This window comes from Macaca thibetana, chromosome 1 (genome assembly GCF_024542745.1).
Source record: "Macaca thibetana thibetana isolate TM-01 chromosome 1, ASM2454274v1, whole genome shotgun sequence".
Lineage (NCBI taxonomy): Eukaryota > Metazoa > Chordata > Mammalia > Primates > Cercopithecidae > Macaca > Macaca thibetana.
Genome location: NC_065578.1, coordinates 103,461,374 through 103,489,249, shown reverse-complemented (window position 1 = coordinate 103,489,249; position 27,876 = coordinate 103,461,374). Strand labels below are relative to the sequence as shown.

The following is a 27,876-nucleotide window of genomic DNA, read 5'->3' as shown; positions in this document are numbered from 1 at the left end:
TAATAATGTACACAGCAATAGGAAAATAAGGCAATAGGTGTTCATATTATTTTTTTCTAATATTTACTCTTAAAATATTATACATTAAATAAAACTTTTAATATGAGTGCTAGATTTTTAAGTTTTTAAGGTTTTTTAAAAATATACAAGACATTTTATCTAAGTAAAATCAGAGGATAAGTGGAAGGATATTTCTCTGTTGATCATTACCAAGAGGTTTGCATCTTGGTAAATACTTTAAATATTTGAAGTAAAAATATACAAATTGTCTTTTAGGAGAATTTGTGGTTTTGCTTGGGGTATTTTTGTTTGTTTGATTTTTTTTTTTTTTAAATCAGTACTCTCCAAAACAAATTCTTGTGCTTCTTAGGAAAAACTTAAATAAGTCTGACCAATTCCCCGAAAACAGTGATTTGTTCTTTGTACACCTTTAGGTGGAAAAGTCTGGAATGCCGATGTTATAAAAATGAAATGGAGATGTGCTAAAAGGATTGCATGAAACTTCCTTAAGTAAAAATGATGCAAGAAACAGCCATACTTATATTTATATTTTGGGTAGTTGTATTTGCTTACAACATTTCCTTAGTGATCCTGTTTGTATTTTAGACACACTCATCTCCATCTACGTGTGAGTCCCATCCCCAGAAGCAGATATCCAGAGCCCCAGAAAAGATGGGCTTATTTCCTGCTCTGTCCCAAGGGCAATGCTTCCAAGGAGAAGAAGAGCAGCTCGTTGTGATGAAGTAGATGCTGCGCTTGATTGTTGCTAGGCAAAAATATTGTTTCAGTATTGTCCTGTTATCTAATAAACTTCTCGTGGAAAAGGAGACTGAGGTGCCAACTTTATATTTCAAAAATGTTGTAAGAAAAGCCCTGCATGGCTCTGAAGGAGTTGTGATACTCAAGACACAAGAGCTGGAATTCAATTCCACAGATTACATAAAATAAGTATTATTATTTTTTTTTCTGTATCATCAGTACCTAAAATAACACTTGACAGAGAGAAGACACTGAATATATATTTACTGGATACAGGAGTAAACTGAAGGGACCAGAACAAATATCTAACCTCTCAGCACACACATTTACAACAGCCACACCAAGGATATTGTTCGGATGAAAATTTAGTGCCTTCAAGTCTCTACTAGGTCTCTTTTCAAAACACTCTATATAAACAAACAATCCTATCAAAAATAAATGCAGTCGGGTACACTGGCTCATGCCTGTTATCCCAGCACTTTGGGATACCAAAACAGTATGATCACCTGAGGCCAGGAGTTCAAGACCAGCCTGGGCAACATGGCAAAACCCTGTCTCTACTGAAAATACAAAATTAGCCAGGTGTGGTGGCCTGCACCTGTAGCCTCAGCTACTTGGGAGACTGAGGCATGAGAATCACTTGAACCCAGAAGGCAGAGGATGCAGTGAGCTGAGATGCTGCCACTGCACTCCAGCCTGGGCAACAGAGTGAGACTCTGTCTCAAAAAATAATAATGAAATAAATAAAAATAAATAAATAAATGCATTTACAAGACAAATCTTGTCATGTCTTCTTCCAACCAACTCCCTAAACACCTCTCATACAGAAAGACCTAACCAGCCACTCTGTCACTTTGTGGCCTTTAAGCCATGATAAGGAAGCTGATGAAACTTATTCAAAATAAGGTACTTGTGAATTAATATATTATTCCTTCCAGTACAAGAAACAATTTTACGAGAGGGTTAACCAGAGAAGTCAATGCTTAAAATATAAATAAAATTGTTGAAAGTAAAATTTCAAATATCAATAAAAGACTGAGGGAAGGGGATTTTGATACGTATCTACCCAGTCACACAATTGCATAATGTTTTGTAGAAGGAAAAGAATTGTGAAAATATAACAAAGAATATATAGTTGAAACTTCTTGAGAATTTACATTTTGAGGAAGACGTGAAATAGGTAAATAAAATCAATGGAAACATCTTTACATGACATGCAAGCATATCTTGCTGTATTGTGTTTCATTTCACTGTGCTTCCCAGATATTGTGCTTTTTACAAATTGCAGGCTTGTGGCAATGCTTCATCAAGCAAGTCTGTTGGCATCATTTTTCCAATGGCATATGCATACTTCCTGCCTCTGTGTCAAATTTTCATAAATTCTTGAGATTTTTCAAGCTTTATTATATCTGTAGTAGTGATTTGTAACTAATGATCTTTAAGTTAGTATTTATAATTGCTGTAGGGGTACCATGAACTATGCCCATATAATCAATAAATGTGTGTTCTGACTCCTCCACTGACTGTTTCCCCACCTCTCTCCTTCTCATTCCCCTCTATTCCCTGAGACATAATAATATTGAACTTAGACCCACAACAGCCTCTAAGTATTTAAGTGAAAGAAAGAGTAGTATGTGTCTCATTTTAAATCAAAAGCTAAAAATGACTAAACTCATTGAGGAAGTCATATCAAAAGCCAAGACAGTAAAAGCTAGACAGCTTGCACCAAACAGCAGAGTTGTGAATGTAAATAAAAATGTATTGAAAGGAATTAAAAATGCTACTCCAGTGAACACAAGAATGATAAGAAAGCTAAACAGCCCTATTTTTAGTATGGAGAAAGTTTTAGTGGTCTGGATAGACAATGAAACCAGCCACAACATGCCCTTAAATCATAGCATAATCCAGATCAAGATCCAAAATCTTTTCTTCTATGAAAGCTAAGAGAAGTGAGGAAGCTGCAGAAGAAAAGTTGAAAGCTAGCAGAGGTTGTTTCATGAAATTTAAGGGAAAAAAAAGCCATCTTCAAAACATAAAAGTATAAAGTGAAGTGGGAAGTATTGATGTGGACACTGCCACAAGTTATCCAAAAGATATAGCTAAAATCATTGAGGAAGGTGGCAAAACACACACAAAAAAAGATTTGCAATGTAGACGAAACAGTTTTTCACTGGAAGAAGACACTATCTAGGATTTTCATAACTAGAGAGGAAAAGTCAATGACTGGCTTCAAAGCATCAAAGGACAAGCTGACTTTTGTTAGGGACTAAAGCAGCTGATGACTTTAAGTTGAAACCACTGTTCTTACCATTCTGAAAATCCTAGGGCACATAAAAAGTATGCTACATGTACTCTGTTTGTGTTCTATAAATGAAACAAAAGTCTAGATGACAGCATATCTGTTTACGGCATGGTTTATAGCATAATTTAAGCCCACTGTTGAGTCCAACTGCTCAGAAAAAAAATATTTCTATATATTACCACTCATTGGCAATGCATCTAGTCACCCCAAGAACTCTGATGGAGATGTACAAGGAGATTAATGTTGTTTTCACGCCTGCTAACACAACATCCATTCTGAAGCTCACTGATCAAGGAGTTATTTTGACTTTCAAATCTTATTATTTAAGAAATACATTTTGTAAGGCTAAGGCTTCAATGGATAGTGATTCCTTTGATGGATCTGGGTAACATAAATTCAAAACCTTCTGGAAAGCACTTATCATGTTAGATGTCATTAAGACCATTTGTGTTTCATTGGAGAAGGTAGAAATATCAATATTAACAAGGGTTTGGAAGAGCTTCTTTCCAACTTTCAGAGATGACTTTGAGGAATTCAAGATTTCAGTGGAGAAAGTAAATGGAGATGTGTTAGAAATAGCAAGAAAGCCAGAATCAGAAGTGAAGCCTGAAGCTGTGGCTGAATTGCAGCAATCTCATGATAAAACTTGAATGAGGAGTTGCTTCTTATGCATGAGCAAAGAAAGTTATTTGAGATAAAATTCACCCTTGGTAAAGGTGCTATGAACATTTTTGAAATGACAACAAAGGATTTTGAATATTCCATAAACTTAGTTAACAAAGCAGAGGCAAGTTTTGAGAGGGTTGACTCCAATTTTGAAAGAATTCCTACTATGGGTAAAATGCTATCAAACAACATTGTGTGCTGGAAGAACTCTTTGATGAAAAAAAAAAAAAAGTAAGTTGATGAAGCAAGTTTCATTGTTGTCTTACTTTGAGACATTTCCACAGCCACTCCAGCCTTCAGTAATCACCACCTAATCAGTCAGCAGCCACATCATCAAGGCAAGACCCTTTATGAGCAAAACAATTATGACTCTCAAGAGGTTGGATAATTATTTGTATTTTCTGCAATAAACTATTTTTTAATTAACAAATGTACATTGTTTTGTTAGATACAACGTTATTTCACATTAAATAAACTAGAATATAGTGTAAACACAAGTTTTATATGTACTGAGAGACCAAAAAATGTGTGACTTGTTTTATTGTGATATTTGCTGTAATGTGGTACTCTGGTACTGAACTTACAGTATCTCCGGGGTACGCCTGTGGTAGCAAGAAAAAAAATTGAGATAAAAGATGGGAGATGGGTGGATGCAATGTAAAGGCAAGTTGGTGTATTATATGAAGTAGAGAGGGTAGTGGTTTTTCAGACATCAAGATATCAGATGAAAGTTCACTTGATGTTGATCTGAGCTGGAATAGTCACTGATTCAGGTTAGCAGGGAGAAAAGAGCCATAGATAATGAAGAATCACTGCTGGAAAATTGTGATAGTAATAGCTTTTTAAAAAATGTACTTTATCTAGAAAGTGAAGATGAGTAGCTAGAAATCTCATTAGATATCATTATTTCATTAAAAACTGTCATCTCCTTCGCTGATATTTTATTCTACCAATATTAAATTATGAATTATTTAATGATTTCCCTTTAATATATCTTAACACAAAAAATTTGTCTAGTTTGCGCTTTCTCCCGTTTTCATGAATATGAAGCTCAGAATTGTTTTAGCAAATAATGCTACAGCAAAAATAAATATTGCAATAATGCATAAACCATGATGTTATAAAATATTTTTATTCATGCCCATGGTTTTTATTTAAAAAAAGTAGTTACTCATATTGCCATTTTATGCACTTGCCCCCTTTTTATCTTATTCATTTGAGGTTACAGGGAACTGGCTTGGCCACTTTATATTGTTGATGAGGTCACTAACCTTCTCCCCATTGGCCAATTTGACATTACATGAAAGATTACATAAGGTCAAAAGGTAAACCTATAACCAGTAAGCAACAGGGAAGGCTCTTGAACACTGTGGTTACAAATCATATGCTACATAACATGCTTAAGATGTGTTATGCCCTGTAGAAAGGGCTTTCAGTTGGTCCTGAAAGGCAAGAAAAGAGAAGACAGAAATTTGAATGTAAGGAATATCACAAAGGATGAAAGACTAATATTATTTTTAAAATATCACTCACACTCCAGACGTGTGATATTTCAGGGAGTTTGGGATCAATTTAAATAACAAAAATTTGATTTCTTAATAAAGAATCCTCAGTGACTTGTTTTTCCTCCCCTTAATATTGCCTATTTTATGTCCTGTATTTCACGTGTACTACACTGACAATAATATGATTCATAGGCTGAAATGGAGAGAATATTAGTTAATGCCTAGAGAATTCAAATGCATATGTAAACAAGAATCTTTTTTGTCATTGAAACATTAACTTTTCCACTGGAAAGGAAAGAATTAAAGAATTTGTGGAGCAAAAATATCTTACAGATGCTGTGGCTTGAGATCTTTATTTTACAAAGAAAAACATTAGAGTCCAGAGAATTTAAAGGATTTGTATTGAATAGAGGACATTGATAAACTAGATCTCAGTTCAGTGGTATTGTTTAGCAGTAATATTCTAATCAAAAGCGGATAAGCATGCTGTTAAAGGTACCAATCTTGCAAGTGTGGAAGTTGCAGAATTCTTGCTATAAATTGCCAAACGCTATTGCAGTGACAAGAATGGTCGTGTTTCCCTAGAAGAACTTCTATGTTGTGATTGGGTATTGTTGCTAGTTTTCTGCCCCTGAGGCCCTATCAGGTTTCCATAAAATATTCAATGTCATTTACCAAATCTCTGCTTTTTTTTTTTTTTTTGTGACTAAGATCAATGAACCATATAATTATTTTTTTTTAACTTGTACTATGAAATAACTATGCCTCACACTGTGAAGAATAAAAGATGTAGATAATTAATGACTCTTGGGCACATAAACTCTACTAAAATATCCGATACATAAATTACTAAAATTAAGAATATCATGTTAAGGGTTGTAAAAAATGACGAAAGCAAAAAATGATGCTTTAAGAATTTAAAGAAAAGAGAGTATGTTAACATGAGTAGTAGTTCTTAAAACTTAATGTGGCATTGCATTTTTCTGAAATGTTCATGGATAGTGCAGATTTCTGTGCTCCATTTACAACCAGAGATCATAATACTTTTATGTGTATTGGGTGGGACTCAGGAATTTACATTTCTATTAAGACTGCAGGTGTTTCTGATGAAGCTGGTACCTTAACTCCACCTATTAAAAACAATAAGGAGTCAGAAAAATTTTAGGAAGAATATAATTATTAGAAATCATGCTTTTCAGTTTTTTCAAAGTTTTCTTTGATGACCTTAATGTCCCATTTGCTTTTGCCTTTTCTATATGTTGTATGATTTATGTTTCCAGGTATGATATGGTATCATCGTAAATAAAACAATAAAATGATACTAGATATCTCATGGAAACCTAGCAGGGCCTTAGAGCCAAGTGTTACAAAATTAAAGGATAGCTAGAATCCCAAAGAATAGAATTATATCAACCTAGGCAATATCATATTCATATAATAACAGTCTCATTATCTATCTTTACATTTCTTTTTGCGTAAATCAATGCTAGTCCAACTCCTACTTACCGTTTGCATTAGGCCATGCTTGCATTGCTATAAAGAAATACCTGAGATTGCAAAATTTATAAAGAAAAGAAGTTGAATTTACTCACAGTTCTGCATGCTTTACAGAAAGCATGATTCCTCAGGAAGTTTCCAATCATGATGGAAGATGACGGGGAGGAAGGCATTTCACATGGTGAAAGCAGGTGCAAGAGAGAGTGGGAGGAGGTGCCACACACTTGTAAACAACCACATCAAATGTGAAGTTACTCATCACCAGGGGATGGCGCTAAGCCATTCATGAGAGATACACCTTCTTGATCCAGATCCTGGTTATGACCTTGAACCAGGCCCCACTTGAACTCTGGGGATTACATTTCAATATGGGATTTGGTGGGAACATAGTTCTAAAACGTATCACCCCCCCACACACTTTATTTTGATCTGTCAATATAGGTCAGATTATAAAGCAATGAAATCAAACACCTAAGTCTCAATGGTTTAATTCTGTAGAAGATTGATTCCTTACTCATGCTACATATCAAGTGTAAATCAAAGGAGGGTTCTGATGAATTGATGCTGATGGGGCAGCCGCTTCATGAAATGGCAATGGTCTGATTCTAAATATTCTGCCCAAATGTTCCCCGCCCCCCAAAACAAGTCACCTGCTACTCTGGCTTTAAATGGGCAGAAATATGGAATGTTATCACATTCTCAGAAAAAATAGAGGCAGCATATTTGTGAACAACCTGTCTAAAAGATGATTGCAAATTCTCTTAACTAATCTTTCTGACTCTAAGTTTCTCCTTTAAAATCCATTCTATAACCTATGGACACATTAATCCACTTAAAACAACACTGACTACTTTGTTCTTTCCCAGAAAACTTCAAAGCACCTCACTATCTATTTAATATGATACAATATTATTAGAATGATAGTTGAAGCCCTCTATATCATTGCTTCTTACATGACTCTAACTCATTGTCTAGCACTTACCTTACACGAAATCTGTAATTCAAGAAATTTGCACTGTTAACTATTCTTCAACAAAATTTTTGTGTGAGGAGTTGTCAACAGTACAAATATCATTTATTGTCAAACAATAAACATGGTTATTACTAACTCCACTTCTTCACTTACATTTCCTGGGAATCTGGATTTAGACTTAACTAACACTGATTAAGTAGAGAATATATTAGATAAATTTCTCCTATAGTAATTATTTTGTCCTCATACCTACTCATCAATCTACTAGCAATTCTTTAGTCTCCATTTTCTTGCTTTAAAAAGCCTTCCCAGAGGTTCAAAATTAGTTGTGATCCTAATTTTGTCATAATCTTTAAGGTCTTGGCATAAAGTTGTATTTTAATAACATGTACGCTTCCTTTTGATATAAATATTTGGCTATATATCTAATCTTCAGATGAAAAATGCAAACTTTTGTGGGTTTAGATGGAATTGCTTTTAAGTTATCTTTCATGTAGCACTGTGCAAATAATGGCACTTACTAAAAAAGTGTTTAATTGAATTGTCAAAATAATTTATATAACAGCATCTGAGCACCAACTAATGACCAATTTCACCTTGGAAATTAGTTTGTGCTTTTGAAATAACTATTTTATGATTTGGGAATTCATTAAAGCATTGTTACAGGGTGATCATTAACATTTTCCCATATAATCAAATACGTAAGCTAGTAAATACAATTCTGAGTAGAAACACACACACACAGATGGAGATCTAATGATGTATAATTTTCATTTTTATTTAGATTTCTGAGTTTGTTAGGGAGTGATATAGAACGGAGGGTACATTTAGCATAGTTCTCTTAGGTTTGATAAGTAGGACTCTCATTTGCAGCCTATCTGAAAAATTCTTCATTTGGGTTTCAAAATAGTTATTTGCTGAGCTGCCAACAAAAGGAAAAGACAGTGCGGTCAGCCACCAGATGGTAAATTATTTCAACTCAGCGTCACATTTATTCATAACATTCAGGTTATCACATGAAGCAAAAATGGCCACAGTGGATTTTATTTTACTGCTTATAAGGAGCTCCTCTATTTTTTGAGGATTATATTTTTCCCTTGGTGTATTTTAAGCACACATTATCACTTAAAAGGCTTTCTGCAGCTCATTCAAAGCACTTGCCATTCCCCCCTTTTCAGGCACCTATTATTGAGGTTATCACTGGTAATAGCAGTCAGATTAATGTATAATTCTCACACGTATAATAGAACAAATAAGATAGACTCAGAATTTGAGGGTCATGCTGTTCTTGAGTTTATGGTATGATTTCTTTTTTTCTCCCTAAAGCGTGATATCTATCTTTACAGAAGGAACCCTACTCAGTTTTTATAGAATGGAGGAGTTTTTCTGTCAAGGAAATTTAGACATCTCAGAATTCATATGAAATTTTACATTCTCTTAAGAAATTGTATAGTAATTTTATTGTATTACCTTAAAAGAAAGTGAGTTAATAATGGCTGATTTTATGTCATATAGATGTTAATTTATATACAGAAACTGTGTACTAGTGATGAATTCCTGTTAAACCAATTATGTTATCTACAGCAGCGTTCAATATAGGTGAGCAATATTCATTACCAGGCCAAGAGCAGATGTGATAGAACCATCTAGAGTTATGTTTACAGATGAGACAAAACAGAGACAAAGATACCATAAGAGATATGAAACATGTTGACAGACCCCTCATTTTTTTTTCTCCTGCAGAAGTCTTTCTTCATCCACATTGAAGCTTTCTCTTCCTTATGCCCTGTTAGGCTCCAGTAGCCACCAATCCCAAGCAGGCCTTTCTAATTTGTTTAAACTGGAAGGAAGAAAAATATATGCAGATTTTCTCTGGGGTTGAATATTTGATAGTTCCCTGATGTTCAATCAAGTTGAATAAGCAAGTAAGCTGTGACAGAGAATAAAACTCACAAAAAGAAGTAAAGATGAGAGACAAAGTGCTGGCAGCATCTTAGTTGCTGAATCCCATTTTTCCTAAGATTCAGCTGTATTCTTTCCTTCATATGGTTTGATTGCAAACTATTCTGTGGATCACATGAGCCAATTAATTTTCCTTTTGTTCAAACTACTTACAGTATTTAGAGACCAATAACTCACAACAAAGAGCTTTTGAACAAGATATAACTTAATGGGACTGGAAGAAGCTGGATGGAACTAAAAACTGAAGCAATATCACTTGATATGAGCACCAGTGCTTAAGAATTAACTAAATATCATGTTTTCATCAACCTAATAAAATAAACTGTAATGAGCAAAATAATAAAGAGAAAGGAGACTGTGATGGGTTGGATTATTTGTTAGTGATACTCCACCTCTTTTGGAGGATGAACTATATAGATCCCTACCCTACTGCTTTGGCCAATGGAATGTTCATGGCTATGTTGTGATCAGAGATTTTGACCTGTTGTCTTTTGTTCCTTAGAACCATCAAGAGAAGGTTATGTTCTCTATATCTTACTTGTCCATGAACAATGTAATAACAATTGGAACTGATTTGAAATTAACTCAAAAGCAGAAGCTGAGCTACTTCAACAAACACGCAGACCATTAGAGATAAAAATAAATATTGATTGTTGTAAGCTACCGAGTTTTGAGGTGGTTGGTTATGCAATCCTTATTTTGGCAATAACTGACTAACACATGGTTAATACAATAAAGAAATTAAAAGCAAAGCAGGCACTAGTATGAGTGACAGACAACAGAAAAATGAACCAAAAGAGAGGATGAAAAACATGGGAAACCAAAAAGAATTACAAATAAAAAGCAAATGAGGCAAGATGAAATATAATGAGCAGTAGAAAAAAAAGAAAAGATAAAATTTCAGTAAGTAAATTCAGCGGGCTGATAGTTATAGGAATAGAAGAAGCAGACTGATTATAATGTACAGAAAAAAAAAACTGTGAAATATTTGATAGAGACAGCAGGATTTTGTACCTTGAGTGAAACGTAAGAGCCCGATAAGTTAATATTTAGAGCAAAAGCTCATGGGGTGAGCTAAAAATACTTTAGAAATACTATACATTAGGCGCACAATTGAAGAAAAGTGAGAAGCACATGATATGCTGGGAAAATATGTTTTGGTTAGTATCAAATAGTTTAATTACCATTACCTAATATTCTTTCATTTCTTGGAATTCTGATCCTTCAAATTATCTTGAACTCACACCTACAATAAATACTCAAATTTTAGAGAACATCCTATTCAAACAAAATAGGTTAAACAATAATAGAATGTGTAGACTTTATTGAGGACACTCAAAACATTTGCATTGATGATGTAATGATGATGTAACTTTGAAAGTTCTAATTTCAAAATTTCATCTTGCAAATTAAATTTTCTCTATTTGAAAGAAAAGTAATTCCCTAGTATAAAAAAAGGGGGGGAAAGGAAGGAAGGAAGGAAGGAAGGAAGGAAGGAAGGAAGGAAGGAAGGAAGGAAGGAAGGAAGGAAGGAACTAGATCCATACTGGTCAACGGTCAGAGAGTCTATGCTGATTTATGAACTTTATGAATCCAAAGTTACTTTTGCTTTGGTCTGTAAGTCCAGACTTGATTAAAGTCTTGATTTATTAGATTTGTCTCCATAAATAGAATAGAAAAGTAAAGCTAATGGTATTTAGGTGCTCTTTTTTCTGCCTGGGTTTTAAAGGAAATAGTCTACAAAGATATGAAGTGCCCAGTTTTTGTGAAATAGATTTTAGGAGAAGAACTAGTAAGAAGCTCCTTCTGTTTTGATGAACAGGAGTGGGAATGCGTACATGGAGCTGTGGTACGGTAGTGTTTTTTAGCTCAGCTCACAATGTTGGACTACTGGGGCACATATTACAGTCACATGCATGCGGTTCTAACCAAAGGTTAATTAGTTTGGCTTTTATAGGTTAAAAAAGAGGGAATATACATAGTTAAACCAGAGTGTAGAAACAGCTAATAGCATTGCACTGACTATCTCAAGAGGAAGATCCTTCCACAGTAAGTCCAGAAGAGCCTTCCACAGTAACTCCAAGGAAGTAATTTTCATATATACCTCTTTCTTTGTTATCCATCCATCCAATACATAGGCTAGTCTTCTTAGTGCCAATTGTTTAAAGGTCTTTGTCAAGAGAACCAAGAAGATAGTCCAAAAGAATTGATTCTTTGAGAAAATAATTGCACATTTCAAACATATGGCTATTTTGTATCAAGTAGCTTAATATATAGGCATTATAAGGATATTTTTTTCTGTACTGAATTTGATAATTGTTGCATTAAATTTTTCCTCAGAAAAGAAAAAATAATCTCAAGAATAAAACTCAAAGGAGATTTAGACTGAAAATTTTAGAAAATCTATTTAGTATCAGATATTTTTTCTCTTACAGATAGTATGAATTAGAACTTTGTTGTTTTCTTAAAGAAAGTGTCATAGCCATCACTATTTCTGACATTTTAATTGAATATTTTATGAATGTATGGCATATGGTAGTCGGTTCTGCACATAGAGAGCTGCCAGTAATTATTAAACTTTATTGTAAATAATTCAAGTATCGTTCACCATATTAATATTTAAATTTGTAAAGAAAATGAGTTAAAAGAAGCTCAAAATGGGTTTAATGTAATGGCTAACACATAGTAGGCACACAATTACTTTATCTGAAGCAAAAATTGTGCCACCAACTCCTCCTCTTATTCTTTCTCAGCAAGCTCAATGTAAAGACAATGAAGATGATGATGTTTATGATGATCCATTTCCACTTATAATTTTCCTAATAACATTTTTAGCTTACTTTAAGAATACAGTATATACTATATATAACTTACAAAATATGTTGACTGTTTATGTTATTAGTAAGGCTTCTAGTCAACAGTAGGCTACTAGTAGTTAAGTTTTAGAGGAGCCAAAAGCTATATGCAATTTTTAACTGTGCCCCTAACATCTGTATTATCCAAGAGTTGACTGTATTTCTAAGCTAGCAAACTAGTCTGCTGTGGTTTCAAGTATGCTAGCAGAAGACACACTACTCATTGATCACAAAAGGGTAAAGGACATTATTACTCACTCGCTGCACAGCAAGGGGATAGCAGCATGATCGTCATATGCATGCGGTTTCTCCCTGTTTCTTGTACCCTATAGGAGCGATATGGGTGTGCCTAAGTGGCTGCTGTGCAGGCAATAGGTTTGCATTAGTTGAAGAACTCTAAGTTTAGAGAATCCTGGCATTATGAACTGAATCGTGTATTCCAAAATTTATATGTTGAAGCCCTAACCCCGAATGTGACTGTATTTAGAAATAAGGCCTTTGGGGTGCTAATTAAAATTAAATGCGGCCACAAGGGTGGGACTCTAATCTGATAGGCTTAATAGAAAGAAACATCAGAAATCTTGGTCTCTGTGTAAGCACAGAGGAAATGCCATGTTGGGACAAAAGAGTGTAGCTGTCTACAAACTAGGAAGCGAGTCCTCACCAGAAGCTGAGTTTGCTGGCACCTTGCTCATGGGTTTCTAGCTTTCAAACCATGAGAAAATGAATGTCTGTTGTTTAAACCACCTAGCCTGTGCTATTTTGTTATGGTAGCCTGAGTCAACTAATAAACTCAGCCTTTAAAACTTAACTAAATTTTAATTCAATTAAAGTAATGAGCTCCAAACGATTCTGCCCCACTGTTGTCCTATAACGATAAATTATACTAGTCATTAAACAAACTTGTCCTCTGCTCTAGAGGGAGACACATCGTATTTTCTATGGGTGTTTAGTATGCAACACCTCTGCAAACACAGTCCAGAGTAAAAGTCGTCAGTGGTCATAAGAGTTGTAGAAAGAGAAGAGACCCATAAAGAGTTGCTTCCCCAGGAGATGCAGGTGCTGCATTCGGGATTTTAGTCAAGAGAGAGAGAAGAGAGGTTATATGTAAATTTAGTTCTAGAAATTTAGGACTTGAACAAATGAGGGTCTTCTACATATGTTTATATCCCATCATTGCACTAATCTACCAAGAAAGCTATATTTTGTTGATCCCTTATTGAACACATAAACCATTCATTCTCTCACTCATCAATTCTTATATTCATTCAATAATATTTACTGAGCACCTACTCAATAGTGAATATTTCTTTCATTAGTGAAAAATAAAAAGAGAAATATGACATGGTCTCCGTTTATATAACACTATATAAACAATATGGAAGACTAGATAAAGGTAACAACTCAGAAAAAAAAATTAAGATGCTAAATGTGTTATTAGAAGTCTTTTGGGCAAGTTTAAGAAAAAAAAAAAGCGGGTATTATTGGCTTATTAATTGCCTCAAGCCAGAGGGTGTATGGCCTGAAATATAAATCAATTCAGAGGCTATGGATGATGTGAGGATTCTGTATCTTTACATTTCTTTGCCTTATAATTTTTCAGAGATTGTTTTTATTCTGCAGATAGTTAAATTCATTTGAACAAGAGAAAGGGACACTAGCCGCTTCAGGCTTACCTGATTTGTGAGCCAAATAACTATATTTATTAATAGCCAAAGAAAGACATCTGTGAAAGTGAAAATGGAAAATGGGTGCTATTAATAACTATTCCAAGAAAAGATGTATAAAACAGAACATTCCTAGGAAATCTGGAGTGTATGTTTACCCTATACAGAGCCCACTACCCTAAAGGAAGAGAAACTCTTTCTGTCCCATCAACCTCTTATTAACTTTTTCGGAAGCTGGTAATGGACTAATGTGCTATCCTGGAAACAATGACTGTAACAGAGAGAATGGAGTCCCGTGATTACATCATCTGTTTCTTTCCCCCCACTTTTTTTTTTTTTTTTTTTTTTTTTTTTTCTGAGACGCAGTCTCACTCTGTCGCCCAGGCTGGAGTGCAGTGGCGCAATCTTGGCTCACTGGGCTCACTGCAACCTCCGCCTCCCAGGTTCCAGCAATTCTCCTGCCTCAGCCTCTGGAGTAGCTGGAACTACAGGTGCCCACCACCACGCTCGGCTAATTTTTGTATTTTTAGTAGAGACGGGGATTCACTACGTTGGCAAGGATGGTTTCTATCTCTTCACCTCGTGATCCACCAGCCTTGGCCTCCCAAAGTGCTGGGATTACAGGCGTGGGTCACCACGCCCGGCCCGCTCTCTCTTTTTCTAACTATATGCTTCCTCAGAGCCTCCAACCTCTTTTCAGTTTAGAGGAATCATTTAACTCTTACTTTCTTGTTTGATAAAACCTGTTTCTGGCTCCATCTTAGAAGGACTATGGTAGATTCTTATACTTACAGTATAGCATTTATGATATATACTGCCACATGGAATAACATAGTAAGTCATTATGATGAAAAACCTCCTCCTTACCGGTGAAAATGAGACAGAATGAAAGGAATAAAGGTATCAGACCATTCCATTCTATCACACATGCACATTCATACCTGCACAAACACACACATGTGCGCACACACATTTGTATTTTGGTCTATTGATCTTAAACCGTAGTTTCATATTATTTTATCAGGCTGATAGATAGAACCAGAACTAAGCATTGATTCTTAAATGATTTATTTTCTGGAAGCCAAAATAATGGGTCTAAAATTGAGCTTGGAGATATTACCATTTTGTTAAAGATAAATGAGAGCTGTGATGATAATAATTTATCAGTTGCTATAATCATCCAAATGTGTCACTGCAAACACATTTTCATACAATTTACTTATATTCACACAATTTCCTACTCTTATCTTTATTATTAACAAGAAGTCCTCTTGTTCAAAATGTCAACTAATCACCTTCTCCCCAGTCTAAGAAAGAAAAGCGCATGCCAGTGAAACTGGAGATCAAGCCTGCCTATGACATTCTGTTCATCTTGGAAGTCTGTTATTACTAGAGAATATACATTGACACTGTGACAAATTTACTTTCAAGGTATTTGGAAAGGTGTCTGTTGGTGGAAATAGATTTCTTATAAACCTAAATCTAAACAAAATAAATATAAAGGGCTATAGAAAACTGAATTTTGAAACCCCTTCAAAAAACAAAAAACAAAACAAAAAAAAATAGCCTGCTGGGCTCAGTGGCCCACCCCTGTAATCCTAGCACTTTGGGAGGCCGAGGCAGGCAGATAACAAAGTGAGGAGATCGAGACCATCCTGGCCAACATGGTGAAATCCGTCCCTACTAAAAATACAAAAATTAGCTAGGTAGGTTGGTGGGTGCCTGTAGTCCCAGCTACTTGGGAGGCTAAGGCAAGAGAATTGCTTGAACCCAGGAGGCAGAGGCTGCAGCGAGCCAAGACTGTGCCACTGCACTCCACCCTGGTGACAGACTGAGACTCCTTCTCAAAAAAAAAAAAAAAAAAAAAAAAAAGCCAGGTGTGGTCAACCCCTGTGGTCCCAGCTGCTCAGGAGACTGAGGTCGGAGGATTGTTTGAGCCCAGGAGGTGGAGTTTGCAGTGAGCTGCGAGCTGAGAGCCCAGATCATGCCACTGCACTTCAGCCTGGATGACAAAGCAAGTCCATCAAAAAAAAAAAAATTTAAAAAATGAAAAAGAAAAAGAAAAGAAAAACTGAATTTTGCATTAAAAGTAGCAAAAAAAACAAAAAAGTTTTGAAGCATAATGACAATACAGATATGCATTTAAAAATGTTTTATCTTAAAGAAAATGATCATAATCCAGCAAATACACATATATAAGAGAAAATATCTCAAAATAAAGTATACCTCCATTGGGTACAAGGTTAGGGGAGGATGTGACTATGGTGATTGTACTTTATCTGAAATGTTCTGCTCCTGACTCTCCACTAACATAAATCCCCCATAAGAACTTCAGTTTACTAATCCATAAAACTACCATGGTCATCTAAATGATCTCCAGGATCACTCTTGCAAAACTTTATCCTAACAGTGCTAACTAATGCTACATTTTTGTCATGGTTACTCATTGAGAACCCTTAGATATTCCAGACCTGAGCAGAACTGGGGCAAGGGTGAGACATCATAAGTACTTACCTCAGGCACAAAACTTAAGGCCCTGCCAAAAAGCACAATGATATGGTTTGCCTGTGTCCCCACCCAAATCTCATCTTGAATTGTAGTTTCCATAATTCCTATGTGTTGCGCGAGGGACGCAGTGAGAGATAATTGAATCATGGAGGCATTTTCCCCATGGAGTGCAATGGCATGATCTCATCTCACTGCAACCGCTGCCTCCCAGGTTCAAGCATTTCTCCTGCCTCAGCCTCCTGAGCAGCTGGTATTACAGGTGCTGCCACCACACCTGTCTGTCTAATTTTTTTTTTGTAATTTTAGTAGAGACGGGGTTTCACCATGTTGGTCAGGCTGGTCTCTAACTTCTGAATCTGGTGCTTTTATAAGGGATTTTTCCCTTGCTTTGCTATGCCCTTCTCATTGCTGCTGCCCTGTGAAGAAGGGCGTGTTTGCTTTCCTTTCTTCCATATTGTAAGTTTCCTGAGGCCTCCTCAGCCCTGCAAACTGTGATCCAATTAAACCTCCTTCCTTTATATGTTAACCAGTTTTGGGTATGTCTTTATTAACAGCCTGAAAACAAACTAATACACCCAATAATCAAAATAAATATTATTTTCATGTAATATTTTAAAAATTGAAGTTGATGCAATAAACCACCCCACAATGAACAAAATATGAAACTTTTAAAGACTGGAACTTACCCTGTTGTTGTACAGCCCTGTCTCACAAGCCTCACCCTGGCCCTGAGTCCTTGTCTATGTGACATTGAACAAGTCATTTAATTTCTTCAAGCTTCAGTTGCCTCACTGTAAAATGAATATTAATAATAGTATTTTTTAAAAACTTTACGGTATGGTTGAAGGAAATAAATGTGATGATACTTTCAAAGTCCTTGTCATAACACCCAGGACATAGGGAGTGCTAGATAAATGTTAGTTATTACAATTATTAACTCAAGCATAACATTTATTATATATTTTAGTATTCAACAATGTTTTAAATAAAATATCTTTGATGAAGCAGTCACATAATTGGACACTGGAGCTACAGTTTCTGCCCTCGCCGAATTAATAGTCAAATATCATTTAAATATTTATGAATATTAATTTAAGAAGCTGTGATTCCTCTGTAAATCTGCAAAACGTGATGCTTAGTTATTTGCTAACATTGAAGAAAATATATTTTAATAATTATTTGTGATACATAAGAGTTGGTTATTTATTGCATTTCACTTGAGCTCTGTGTTAAAACATTTTAAAAAGTAAGACATTTTGGCATGTGCTAATTTTATCAATATGACTTAATTACTCCACATAATTCAAAATACTCAATTATTTATAATATTTTATTATAAATTAATGACTCAAGATGTCCTCTACTCACATGTTTGGTTTATAGACCAAAGTGATATGTTTTTTCATCAGGTCAACCCTCTATTTCCAAATCTAGCTAGCTCTATTTTTCTATATTTGTTCTTGTTCTTTTCTAGGTTGTTCTCTATCCTGAATACCTATAGTTCTTGTTTCAGATCTCCAATGAACTACTCTCTGGCTAAAAACAAAATTTTTCCTGCTTAAAATCTTTTAAAGAATACCTAGTATCAAAAATAAATTCCAACTCCTTAATCTTATCCAAAATTTTCTTTTTTAATTTGACAAACTCCCATTTTTCAATCTTATCTCTCTTTCTTCTTCTATTTTTAACTGAGATGTAATTCATACTCGTAAAATTCACAACTTTAAAATGTACAATTTAGGGAGTTTTAATAAATTCACAGAGTTGTGCAACCATCATTATTATCTAATTCAAGAACGTTATCATCCTCAAAAACAAAAGAAATTCAAGTCATTAACAGACACTCTCCACTCCCCCAGCTCCCTCCCAGCCCCTGGCAACTATAGGTGGTCCCTGGCTTTCAATGGCTCCATTTACAATTTTTTGACTTTTTAATAATGTGAAGGCAATATGCATTCAGTGGAAACAAAACTTCAAGTACCCATACAACCATTTTATTTTTCACTTTCAGTACAGTATTCAATAAATTACATTAGATATTCAACACATTATTATAAAAATAGTATTTTTGTTACATGCTTCTGCCCAGTTAGTACCTAATGTAAGGATTCTGAGCATGTTTAAGGTAGGTTTGGTTAAGGTATGAGTTCATTAGATAAGGCATATTAAATGCATTTTTGACTGAAGATATTTTCAACTTACAGTGCGTTTATCATGACATAAGCCCATTATAAGTCAAGGAGCATCTGTGTTATTCTGCTTTATGTCTCTATATACATACACTATCTCCACATTTCACATGAAAAGAATAATATGGTGTGTGACTTCTTATGCCTGGTTTCTTTCCTGTAGAATATTGTTTTCAAGGTTGGTCCACACGGTGTCATGTACCAATACTTAACAACTTTATATGGCTGAATAATATCTCATTGTATCAATGTATCACATATTGTTTGGCCATTTATCAGCTAAGGAACATTTGGATTGTATTTACTTTTTGGCTATTATGAATAACACTGCTTGTATATCAGCATTCATATACAAGTTTTTGTGTAAGCATGTGGTTTCAATTCTCTTCAGGATATGCCCAGAGTTGCAACTGCTGTTCAACTTTTTGTGGAACAGGCAAACTTTTTCACAGTAGCTGCACAATTTAATATTCTCATCAGCAGTGTAGGAGGTTTCCAATTTCTCCACATCTTTGCCAACTCTTGTTCTTTTCTACTTGTTTGTTTTGTAATTATAGTGGTTTTATCAGGTAGAAAGTGATACCTTAATGTACTTTTGCATAAAGTGATACCTTAATGATGCTGAGCACCTTTTCATGTACTTATTGTTTATTTGTATAACTGTTTTGCAGAAATGTTTGTTCTAATACTTGGCCTGTTTCCTACTTCTTTTTTTAATTTTTGAGTTTTAGGAGTTCTTTATATATTACGGTTACTATACTCTTCCCAGATATCACATTTATAATATTTCTCCCATTCTATGGAGATCGTCTTTTCACATTTTTGATAGCACCTTTGACAAATAAAATGTTTTTAATTTTAATACATTTTAATTTATCTATTTATTCTTTTGTTGCTTATCCTTGTTAAATCAGCAGGATGCCCTTAGCCTGTGGCTGTCTCTGTACCTTGAGTTTCCCTGTTAAAAAACCCTGCAACCTAATTTAATACATAAACAGACAGAAATCTAATCTAGGAGGAGATATACATATATATAATGTAGATAATATGTATATACATAATACATATTATATATAATATATACATACAGTAAGATATATAACTATATTGTTATATATTATATGTTTACACTTATTATATATAGTGAATACTATACTATACTTACTTACTATAATATACATACTTATATTTTTAAAATAACCAGGTTTCAGCCAAAAGAGCCAGGCTTTAACCAATTATAATCAGCCAACTAACTACACCATGCCCAAATAGTATAGATGCCTAGAAGTAGCCAATTAGGTCATTTTTCTACTATGCATCTGTGCTCAACCCATAAAATATTAGTGCTCTCACTGCTGGTCAGAGTTTCTGAAAATCTTCTGGCTCTGTATGATGCCCAAATTCGTGAATTGTTATTTGCCCAAATAAATTATTTTAATTTTAATTTGTCTAAAGTTATATTTTACAGTTTAATATCATAAAAGAGATCCAAAGTAGGCCTCCAACAACCCCTGGGAGCACAATCCAAACGAAAGCACCCACTGGATCCATTGTGCTCATTGCTCTCTCATAGCAACTGCAGGTCATGGGTAAGTTCCTCTCACGTTCAAACTTTGCAAACTGAGGTATTTGAAATTTTTGACTTTATTTGAGCATTTTCTTTTTGGAATGGGTTCAGAATCATAACACAAATTGAACTGGGTCCAGTGGAATGTCTTAGGTAAGTATGGTTTCACAAAGACAGGAAATCATGGGCTTATATGGATCTAAGGAGTCTAGAACTCCTCTGTCGGGAACTTCAACCAATTTCACATATAAGACTTATGAACTCAGAACTTGTGCTTTTCTGGAGAAAGGGGTAAACCTTACCAAAAATAACTTATGATTACAATGACAATAGTGGATAAACTGCTCGGAGAAAGCAAACAGTTCCATGTCTTTATAGCTAGAACAGCTACAGACCTTCTTAAATATATTTTAAGTAAAGACTGAGGAGTCCAAAACTAAAGAACCTTGTGCACTGACATGTCTACCTTTACTTTAAACTGCCAGGTTATTAGAAAATAAATTATTCACTTTTATACCAGCCTTCTGATGAACCTACTCCCTTTGGCCTGGACTATTTCTGCAACAGAGGAAACCTTCAAGGGCTTCATTTCGGCAGTAATAATCAACCAATCTCTTTGAGAATAAAGAATATTTCTGTGGTGGGAATTTCAAATCCAGTATAAAAGTCCGTGTCCAAACCTGTCTCATAGACTTGGAAGAATTTCAGAAAATAAATAAATATATAAATAAAACAATTATGAGGATTAGTCCTGTCTTCTTCCTCCATTTGATTTTGCTTCTCTCATGGAACCTCTAGGTTAACTGAAACTCCTCTTTTCAAACTCTCAGAGGTATGTGAACCAGAGCAACTCCATCTTGAATAGGAGCTAGGTAAAACGAGGCTGGGACTTGCTGGGATTCATTCCCAGATGGTTAAGACATTCTAAGTCTCAGGATGCGATAGGAGGTCTGCACAAGATACAGGTCATAAACTCCTTGCTGAAAAAACAGGTTGCAGTAGAGAAGCTGGCTAAAACCCACCCAAACCAAGATGGCCATGAGAGTTAACTCCGGTCGTCCTCACTGCTACCCTCCCACGAGCACCATGACAGTTTACAAATCCTATAGCAATATCAGGAAGTTGCTCTATATGGTCTAGTGAGGGGAGATATGAATAACCCACCCCTTGTTTATCATATAGTCAAGAAACAACCATAAAAATAGGCAACCAGAAATCCTCGGTGCTGCTCTGTGGGGTGACTATTCTTTTATTTCTCTATTTTCTTAATAAACTTGCTTTACTTTGCCCTGTGGACTCATCCTGAATTATTTCTTGCTTGGGATCCAAGAACCCTATCTTAGGGTCTGGATGAGGATGTATTTCCAGTAATAAAATCTTTGTCAACTACATTATCTGCCAATTCTTAAAGAAAAAAAAAAAAAAAAAGAGAAGAAAAAGACTGGTTATTCAAGCCTGGAAAAAAAAGTGGCAGGAGGGAAAGATGAACCAGTTATCTGACTATAAGGCGAGATTAGAAATATCCATGCAAATGCTTTTTCTGGGTCTATTGAGATAATTGTGTTGTTTCTTGACTTGTTATTCTATTAATATGCTATATTAAATAGAATGAGTTTTACATTTTAAACCAGGTTTGCTTTCCTGGAATAAATTTCACTTGGTTCCGTTGTATAATCTTTTTGAAGCAAGCTTTGGAAAATTATGACAGTAAGAGAAATCTGACACACCTGACTCCCTCTTGCTTTTAGCTGACCCTCTAGCTGACCTCGAAGCTGTCCTTGTTCGTTCCTAAGTATAGGCCAAGCTGACTTTGAGAGAAATTTAGTTTATAATTTAACCTTACAGTAAGGATGATAATAGCCTTTCCCAAAACTATCTCCTTCAGAGACCAAAGCCACCTTTGTAAAACTAATGAAAGCCTTCAAGGTTAGGATTATGAGAGGGGCCTTAATTCTGCCAAGACATAGATGTAGTTAATGATAACTACCATTATTCTGGGGGTCACAAGATGTATAAGTTCCCTAATTATTACTATCGAGAACGTCATTATTGTAGAAACTAAAATTGCTCTTTTGAGGTGTTTTTCGGACTTTTGCATTTCTGGAAACTGACTGTCTCTAACCCGGACCTGTGATTCTTGACCCAACTGGTCCTGTGGCCCCACCCAGAAGCTCACTCAGTGCACAAGGACCACTTTCCACACCTTTGCTATTTTTATCCTCAACCAATTAGCAGCACCTATTCCCTAAACTCCTGCCCACCAAATTAAACTTAAAAAAAAAAAAAAGTCTCCAAATTTTGAGGGGCGACTAATTTGAGTAATAAACTCCACTCTTCTGCTTAGCTGACTCTATATATATTAAACTCTTTCTCTACTGCAATATTGCTGTCTCAGTAAATCAGTTCTATCTGTGCAGTGGGCAACAATAATATTATAGATAAGTTACTTCTCTCTTGCTCCATTCAAGGTTATCTTCTTGTGGCCAGCTGTGGTGACTCATGCCTATAATCCCACCTCTTTGGGAGGCTGAGGCGGGCAGATCCCTTGAGGTCAAGAGTTCAAGACCTCTCTGCTAAAAGTAAAAAGATTAGACCAGCATGGTGGTGGGCAGCTCTACTGAAAATACAAAAATTAGCCAGGCCTGGTGGAGGATGCTTATAATCTCATCTATTCAGGAGGCTGAGGCAGGAAGATCACTTGAACCTGCGAGGCTGAGGTTGCAGTGAGCTGAGATGGTGCCATTGCACTCCAGCCTGGGCGACAGAGCAAGACTGCCTCCAAAAATAAAAATAATAAAATAAAATAGCTGATATAAAGTCTTTGTTTAGTAAGTCCAATATCTGGGCTTCCTCAAAGATATTTTCTGTCATTGCTTCTTTTTTCAAAGTGTATGGGCCAAACTTCCTTGCTTTTTCACATATCATTAATTTTTATTGAAATATAGACATTTAAAAAATATGACAGCTCAAAAAATCAAATCCTCCTCTTCTCACTGAAGCAGGATTTGTTGTTGTTGCTCCTTGTCGTAGTCATTAATTTTTCAGTAGCTTTTCTGAAATAATTCTGTTAAATCTGTTTTTAATTATATATCATTATTATTATTATCATTTGTGGCTACTGAAGTCACTATACAATTGGTTTAGCTGCCAGGTTGGACAGAAAATTTCATAAAGACTTTCTTGCATAAATCTCAGTCTTTGCTGAAGAGACCCTGTGTGTTTGTGTTGGAACATGCTTCCAATACTCAGCTAGGCAGTTTCTAACTCTTCCTTAGCCCTTACTTTATGTTTGCACAGAGTCTGCAGTTCAAAGATGAGCGCTTAGAGCCTTCACAGATATTTCTTGAGCATGCACACAACTGACAAATGTACATACCTTCTATATTGCAGAGAGCATGTCTGAGATTTTCAAAGTCCCTGTGGACATCTCTTTCCCCATCTTTTTATTTTTATTTATTTTTTTTTTTAGCTTTTTGGTTAGTCTGTTTTTGACCTTAATTGTTATCCATTTCTTCAGGCAGCTGTGGCATTAAAATATTTGCCTCTAAATGTTTGCGACAAATGTTCCCTAGGAAGAGGCTTTTAGCCTTGAATGCAGTTCAAATAAAGATAAGTCTTTTCAGTGGAGTCAACCTGGGAGCCATCAAGCAGGTCAAATAAGGACAATTAGGGGGAATGAGGTCACGTTCCTTCTTTTTTTTTTTTTTTTTTCTTGACAAGGAGGGAATCTCACTCTATCACCCAGGCTGGAGTGCAGTGTAATGATCGCGGCTCATTGCAACCTCCACCTCCTAGGTTCAAGCAATTCTCCTGCCTCAGTCTCCTAAGTAGATGAGATTACAGACTTGCACCACCAGGCCTGGCTAACGTTTTGTATTTTTAGTAGAGAGGGCGTTTCACTATGTTGCCCAGACTGGTCTCGAACTCCTGACCTCAGAAGATCAGCCCTCCTTGGCCTGCCAAAGTGCTGGGATTGTAATTTTAAGCCACCGCATTTAAGAATGAGGTTCCATTCTCCTTCCTACAACACTAGGAAGATTAGCTGCTATTTGTCAAGGTTCTCTGGGGAGTAGGAGATGGGCCTAAGTCAAGTTAAAATGCCACAACAATCACAGTTGTTACCAACCAAGACTGAGGCATTTTTCTTGAATAAATGCTTCTACATGGATGTTTATTTTCAAGGTCAGAAATAATTGATTCTGATAATTTCTTCTCATTTTGTTTTCTTGCCTATTTTTAATTAATATATAATAATTGGACATAGTTATAGGAGACATAGTGATGTTTTGATGCATATAATGTATAGTAAGCAGATCTGGGTAGTGAACATATTTATTATATCAAACATTATCATTTCTTTCTGTTGAGGAAATTTAGTATCCTCCTTCTAGCTATTTGAACTTATACGATGAATTACTGTTAACTATAATCATTTTACAGTGGCATAGAACACAGAATTTATTCCTACTATCTAGCTGTAATTTTGAATTGTAACAAAGCTCTCCTATCCCCCCTTCATCCTACCTTCCCCAGCCTCTAGTACTCTCTGTTCAACTTTTAACTTCCATGAGATCAACATTCTTAGCTTCCACATGAGTAAGAACATACAACGTTTATCTTCCCGTCTTATTTCATCTAACATAATGTCCTCAAGTTTCATGTATGTTGCTGCAGGTGACAGGATTTCATTCTATTTTTAATGGTTGAATAGTATTCCATTGTGTATATAAGCGATATTTTCTTTATTCATTCATCTGATGTTGGACACTTAGGTTGATTTTATAGCTTGTCTTTTGTGAATATTGCTGCAATAAATGCAGGTCACAGATGTTTATTCAATATACTGATTTCCTTTCCTCTATATAAATATCCAATAAGATTGCTGGGAAATTGATTTATTTAGTTTCAGCCAACTCATTTTTGACAGACACCAAGAAAACTCACTAGGGAAGGAGAGTCTCTTCAGCAAATGGTACTTAGAAAATTGAATATCTAGATGCAGAAGAATAAAACTAGGCATCTACCTCTCACTGTATATAAAAATCAACTCAAATTGGACCAAAAACTAAATGTAAGATCCAAAACTACTAAAAAAAAAAATAAGAAAATGCTTAAGGACATTGGTTGAATGTGCACATTTTATAATAAAATGCATTTCTTTTACAAACAAAAGGAAGAATATAATAAACCTAAAACAATTTCATTTTTTTAATTTAGAAAATTAATAGTAATACAATTTTATAAACAAAGAAACTAGTTGATAGAATATTGTTAACAATTGATAGGAAAAACAAAACACTTACATCACATGTGCATTTTATTTTCTAAAAAATTTACAATTTAAAACAAAGAAAGTAAAATTCCTAAATAAAAACTAGCATACCCAGATACATTGAATTAGCCATAAGGCCAAGGATGTTTATTTCCACTTATATATAAAACTTAAGCTCTTTCTATTAGATCACATTAATATATAAAACATTCTTACTACATTATAATTTTTATTATAGACATTGGAGACATGCTAGTGTATCCTATCAATGAAGTGTTTCATTTACATGATCTAGTAAGGAAGATAACACAGGAATTTAAAAATATGTATTCAAGAAATATGGTGTCTAAAATGAGACAAAGTTTGGGCTTAAAGAAAATTTTTGCCAGAAAAAGAGATCATACATAAATGAATTTTAAGGCAAAAACATTATGGTAGAAAGAACATTTGCTTTTGAACCTGAAGATCCTAGGTTTCATAGATGTAGTTGATAGGTTTCAGAAAATGCTACCCCAAAACATGGCTCATTGGCATTTGAGTAAAGAGCAGATGTAGAAAAGTCTCTCTGATCCTCTGCACTTTTTCCCTAAAGCAAGCCATAAAATATTTATCTGACCTACTTCTAAAGTTGATTATAAGACTGTCATGTCACAGATACCATTCCTATACTCAAAAGAGAAAAAATGCCCTTATCTCTGAAGACTCAGGGACACAGAGTAAATTTTGTACAAACAGGTAAACTTCCTCTAGTTTATTAGATTATATCACATCCTTTTTGTTTAATCATATTTCCTCACAATTATACACTTCTTTATGAAATAGCATAAAAATACACAGATTTTGTTGTTTATTTGAGTCTGTGAAGGTTTCCAAGTCACATAAAACTTATATTAAACAAAAATACATGTTACCCTCTTATTAATTTTTCTTTTGTTATAAGAACATCAGTCATGAATCAGCCAAAGGGTGAGAAAAAAAAATCACTTTGTATCCCTTACATAGTGGTATTATATTATTTTAAAGTAAATCCACCTAAATAATTACTGCCTACCTTCTATTGTTTGTGTTAAGAAGTCAGCTGTCAGTCTTTGAAGTCAGTATGCCTTTTTGACTAAATGCTTTTAAAGTTTTCTCTTTGCCTTTGGTTTTTAGACTTATAAGTATATTATTTTAATTTATTTTTAATTTTTTTTGACTTTTTGTTTTGTATTTGTTCTACTTGAAGATCAAAGTGTCTCTTGAATCTGTGGCTAGATATTAGCAGTTTTAAAAATATCTCAATCATTATCATTTTAAATATTTATTCTTCTCTACTTATTCTTATTCTCCTTGGGCACCAATTAATCACCCATTTTTCCTTTTCAGCATATTGATATATCTTATTCTTCTAATTTTCTATTATTTTATATATTTGCTTCAGTCAGGCAATTTTCTTCAAACCCATATTACAGGTTAGCAATTACTCCTTCAGCTTCCTCTTATCCACTATTAAACCCTTTATTTCCATTTAATTTTTTTTTTTTGCTTATGTGCCATTTTTTATCTTATTAATCACACGTTTTTAAAAGTCAAGTGTGTGATTACTATTTGATCTCTTATATACCTGTCTTCATTGTTTCTTTTATTTTTTCCATTAATATTTCATCAGTCCTTGCTTTTTTGTATGTTTCATTACTTTTTAACATTGCATTATAGACATTGAGATAGAAACACCATAATGAAAATTTCATTCTCTGGATGGTGTTAACTTCCCCCAAAAGTATGTATCTCTTTGTCCCGTAAGACAGATAGACTTGGTTTGGATCACATTAATTCAGTCATGAATTGACAAGATTCAAAGTGACTTCTTTACTCTTAGGACTTCTTTACTCTTCTTTACTCTGTGTTGCCTTTCAGGTACCTATCCAAATATATGACATTATTAACATGGCTTCTTCTCCTGGTCAAACTCTAAATTCCAAGCTTCTCCACTCAGTCAAGTGAAATTGTCAAAGTGTTTCTTAACTTCTCAGCCATTTAGCACCACAATCAAAATGCAAATTCCACAAGTGAAAAATTGTGTCAGATATCAGGCTCAGTTCCTTTGTTTTTCTTCTCTCCTAGTCTTAACCCCAAAGGTTCTTGTTTTGTTAGTTGTTTGACAATGGTTTTAAA

General features: G+C 34.8%; 1 long non-coding RNA gene across 1 annotated transcript; it reads right to left on the bottom strand.

Annotated features, from left to right (window-relative positions):
* Positions 1-8,472: 8,472 nt before the first annotated feature.
* On the bottom strand, positions 8,473-10,959 carry LOC126943874 (uncharacterized). Its single transcript, XR_007721878.1, has 3 exons — positions 10,855-10,959; positions 9,422-9,542; positions 8,473-8,624 (listed from the first exon to the last, which is right to left on the bottom strand). It is a non-coding gene; the product is annotated as an uncharacterized LOC126943874 (long non-coding RNA).
* Between the last annotated feature and the right edge of the window lie 16,917 nt (positions 10,960-27,876).